We start from the raw sequence: 5,381 nt of genomic DNA, 5'->3' as shown, positions 1-5,381 counted from the left end.
ACCCTAGAACCAAATCCTGATAAGTGAGTATGTATCCAGACCTAACTACAGGAACCAGGATAATGGAAAGGAACCTGGGAGGTAAAGGAAAAGAAATAACCTGAAAGAGAAGAACAGTAGGAAACAGGCCTTATTAAGGGAGATAAGCATAAAAATTGGATTAGTTTAAGGGAGGGGGGAGGGAAGGGTATACAAGGAACCCAGGGGATAACGGGAAAGAAGGAGCTCAAGAGAGATAGGACCATAGGGGAAGGGTATTACTAAGGGAGAAAGGGGGGAAATGGGGACACCTTAATTGGGGAAACCATGAGATGGAGGGGTGAGACAATGTGAGAGATAAATAATGCCTAGCTAGTTTTGAAAACCAGAGGGAACCATATTACTCCTAGAACCTACTGACAAATTATACATAGCAGATCAAGAAATATATGTCTAGGCGTAAGGTTTATCTGAGAACAACTGGCTAGGCAAGGTTTATCTGAGAACAATTGGTCTTTGACCAAGATTTCTCTACACGGCACACAGTCATTAAATGTACCAGACTGGTGGAACTAACCTTCTTGGGTGTTTACAGACATACTTTGAGGTCTATAATAATTTGGTCAGAGGGACATAGAGGACACTTCTTCCTCCTTGCCCTCCTAGGTCAACTAATTCCAGGGGACTATGAGCATCTCTCAAAATGTCCTATAATGGTGGTGGGTCACCTGTCCTCTTGATTAAGGAGGCCGAGGAGACTCCACCAGATGGACTTGAACCAGTGTCCAGCCTATAAAAAGGAGGATCAACACAGAGGAATCATTTCTTGCTTCCAAGCAAAGCCAACCATTATCGAGCAGGACCTTTGACTTATCTTCACATAGGTGGAACTGGTAAAAGAAAGGAGCCAGGGGCTCCTCCCAAGCCCATGTGGCCCCTGAGGAACAGGTCCTCAAATGGCCTTAAGAATATAAATAAATCAGTTTTATCTGGACCAACTGTATGGCCATAAACACCCAAAAGGAAAGTATAACCAAAGATTAAATGGGCCAACATAATTTCATAAGAGTCCGTACGTATAGCTAAAGGCTACAAAACAAACAACAATGCCAGATAAGCGATACCTTCTTTTGAGTTCATTGCCAGGCTAGCCAAAGGGATTCCCAGACAGTAACCCAGGATAGAACTGGGAAAGTGAACAGCAGACCCCAATATTATCCAAAGGAATATTGACAACTGATTACCTCTAGATGAAGAACAGCTGACCCTCCTAAAACAAAGACCTCTAGATAGACTGACTAGATTCATCAGGAGGGCAAATAGTGGGGAATGGCTGGGGGTGCTGACAACACAGCAGACAGTAGTAGGGATATCAGAGTATAAGGGCTCTGTTGGGGGGAAGGAGGCTATGGGCGGGTGCTACCTCGGAAGTGGGTGTATAAATAAATAAATTTTAAAAAATTATTCTTCAAAGCATAAAAATTTGCTCCTTAATAATTAGTAGATGTCAAAAACGTTACCATCGAAATCTGCCTGATGACTTTATATCCATGTGCAGATGCCAAGGAGCTCAGAAAGTAACCAACTGTGACTAGTAAAAATCAGATATATGGAGATTAGAAACACATGTGCATCATAGTTAATGTCAATTGCATTAAAAATGAATTTTTCTGTATGAAACTGTATTTTAATAATGAAATGGAGATCTTTTTTAAAGGTTAAAACCTCATCTAATTTTATGTCTTATAGGGTTTATACTGAGTACAATATTGTATAACTGTATTAATTCAACTGTAAACCTAAAGAAACAATTCAACTGTAAACCTAAAAATTTACAGCCAATTTTGAAAAAGATGCATATTAACTCTGGAAATTGTTATTGAATATGTCAATGCAGTTGTAATGAAATGCTTCTTGTAATTATATGGTTATTAAATAAATAATTTTTTAAAAAATTGCACAAATTCATAATTAAAATAGCTTTTTATTCTTTAAAATTTTTTTTATTAATTTATGTGTATGCGTGTATTGCCTGCATGTAGGTAAGTGCACTTGTGTCATACAATGCCCGTGGAGGACAGAAGAGGCTGTCAGATTCCATAGAACTGGAGTTACAGACAGTTGTTAGCTGCTGTGTGGGTGCTGGGATTTGAACCCAGGTCTTCTGCAAGAACAGCCAGTGTTCTTAACCACTGAGCCATCTCTCCAGCCCCAGCTTTCTATTCTTAAAGTATTCCTAAAGCTGTTGACAGGTAAAGATGCTCTTCCAGTTTTCTTTCTGATCATCATCAATTATAGTGCTTAGGAAAACCATTTGTAAACATTAACCAAGTAGACACCTCATTTTTAAATGTTGTCTGCATGCTGCAATATTAACCACTGTTTATCACCTTCTTTTGTAGTAGAATGTAACACAGATTTCTATTGATCTTAAAACCTAAAAGAGTGGTTCTTATTTGAATTTAGTCTTCTTTAACATGTTTCAATAAAGTTAGACTTAAGAACACATAAATTAAGTGTGAATCTATCCATATAGTCTCCATTTCTCCCATACACAACTCTATCCATACATGAATAGGAGAATTAATAAAACTTCAGTCTAGTACTCATAAATATTGGCCAGGAGATAAAATAGCAGTATATGCAAGTATTGAATTCTATTAGGGCTAGCATTTGATTGTTCAGTGAAAACAGTACTGCAAGTAGAAAGAGAGAGAGAGAGACAAGTCCTTCCCACATAGAAAGACTAGATGGCATGTACTTAAATTGCAAATGCTGAGAACTGGTCCAAGATGTAAGTCTGAATATGCGTTCCCTGACAACTGGAAAATCTGAACGTGTGATAGCAACATTTGAGGAAAACTGCATTCTATGTATGTTTGTCATCATGAAGAAGAAAGCAAAAACATGATAATTAAATAATCTTTTGCTACCACAGCTCAGAACTAACACCAGAGCTTAAAGAAATGTCTCAATTCTGAAAGTGGTTCATTTTCCACAGACTATGCTTCCCATTTAATGAATAGGAAAACACACTTCCGAAGCTAAAAATCTAGAAACCCATGTCTCTCACATGTCCTTATTACTGATGCAGAAAAAATGTTTTCTGAAATATACAGAGAAGGCCAGGAAATATTAGTTTAAAGGCAACATCATAAAACTGGCTTGTTGGCTTTGCACAAATATAAATAATTCATTAATATCAAATGAAATAATTCAAGTAACTCAAGGAAATAGTGTTACAATGAAAGACAGGGTTTCCCTCTAGCCCTAGCTGGCCTTTTGTTTTATGCGCATGTACGCATTGCCTACATGTATATAAGTGCACCCATGTCATGCAGTAGTCGTGGGGGTCAGAAAAAGGTGTGAGATTCCCCTGGAACTGGAGTTATGGACTGTAGTTAGCTGCCATGTGTTGCTGGGACCTGAACCCGTGTCCTCTGCAAGAACAGCCATTGCTCTTAATCTCTGAGCCATCTCTTCAGGCCCTACAATGGAATTTTTATATCTGATCTACTCGGGGGACCTTATCAAGTCTACAGAAAAAGAGCTTAATATAAGAAAGGGCTTTCGAACACTGTGTCATGAATCATTATAAAATCTTCTAGAAGGGAAGCTTTCTAAGATAACTCAAATAAAAACAAAGATGCTAAGCTGAAAGTCAATGTTAAATATCAAGAATTATAGATAGGTATAGGCACCAAAGTACACTACATAGGTAAAAGAGTAATATATAAATATTATGTGTTTTGTGCAAAGTGACAGCGCAGAGCAGAAAATGGGATGATGGATAAAGGAAAGTGAGATGAAACATTGATGCTGTGAAGGCAGTGGCACCGGGGAAGAGGCTCACACATGCTTGCTAGAAGTCACATGTAATTCTGTTCATCTCTTTTTGACTTTCTTTCAGAAAAATAATAAATAATAAGTAAATAAACGATAAAAGATGATAAGGCAAAACTTGAGAGTTAGAATTAGAAGGAAATGCATTTTTCTAGTTCAGAAGGAAGGAAATAGTTGAGAACAAAGGCACAGTAGGCTTGTTGCATATTCAGGGTGCTCCAGATCATTTGAGTCTTCTCTGCAGAGAATGAGAGGAGAGGAGGAAAGCATGTCACCCACATCTGCAGGAGAGCATGTCACCCACCTCCATAACAAATGATATCAGGTTTCTGAAATAAAATCAATAAAAAAATGTAAGAATTTACATGTGCATGTGTAGGAAACAGACCCTTTCAATCATGATTCAGCACATTACTGGAAGTTCTACACCCAATCAATTAGGCAACAGCAATAAATAAAAGTCCTTCAAGTTGGTTTCAGACTGGTTTTAAACTCACAGCCACACTCCTGCCTCAGCTTCTCACATTACTGGCATGTGCTACTGCATCTGGCCTCAAGTTGGAAGAGAACCCTATTTCCGGTTTTTATGTATTTATTTTTATTTTATGTGTATGAGTGCCTGTATGTTCACAAATCCACCCTTGTCATGCAGTGCCCTTGGAGAGCAGAAAAGGGTGTCAGATTGCCTGGAACTGGAGTTAGTCATGGATGGTTGTTAGCTGCCATGGTGGTGCTGGGATTTAAAGCCAGGTCTTCTGCAAGAACAGCTGTGTTCTTAACACCTAAGCCATGTCTCATTCCCTAATTATTTTTCTTAAAGCAAAGATGAAATACTTTTCCCATTCTCCCCAGTGAATGAAAGGGTCTGTATAAAAAAATGATACCTTCCTTCAAGAATCTCATTGAAGATTCACGACCATGCACACAACTATAATACATAGTATTATTCCAATCACTCATATGACATATATGTAAATTAAAATATATTATTGATTTATAAGCTTAGTCCATTGATTAGTGACTATTGGTCTTACACAGAGGATATAATTTTTATATACATGTTTGTTGTCACTGCAGTATGTTACAAACATAAATGTTCAATAAATATTTGAAAAAAATACTATTAGATCTAACAACACAGATTGACCCCAACACAGTGATAGTGAGTGAATTTAATACCCCAATCTCATCAATAGACAGGTCATGCAGACAAAATATAAACAGAGAAAATAGTTTATATAAAGAATCAATAGACAGGTCATGCAGACAAAATATAAACAGAGAAAATAGTTTATATAGAGAAGAAGTGTAGAACCCTGAGACCCTCTTCATTCACCTGCTACCCCCCAATCCCTCCAGACCCCCACTAATTGTTCTTTTAGCTTCTGTAAAATGCTTGGCTGCTGCTTTAGACATGCCTAGACATACCCTGCCATGTCCTGACCCCCTCCTGCTATTCCCCACCTCCCTTCCAGGAAACTATAGACTAAGCAAGCCTGGGCATGAAAACTGCCCTACAAGGTAAAAATGGAGACTCCTGGCCCCACAGATAACAGTCG

The sequence above is a fragment of the Nannospalax galili genome, unplaced genomic scaffold, assembly GCF_000622305.1.
Source record: "Nannospalax galili isolate Female #2095 unplaced genomic scaffold, S.galili_v1.0 scaffold1372, whole genome shotgun sequence".
Taxonomy (NCBI): Eukaryota; Metazoa; Chordata; class Mammalia; order Rodentia; family Spalacidae; genus Nannospalax; species Nannospalax galili.
This window is presented reverse-complemented; position numbering follows the sequence as displayed.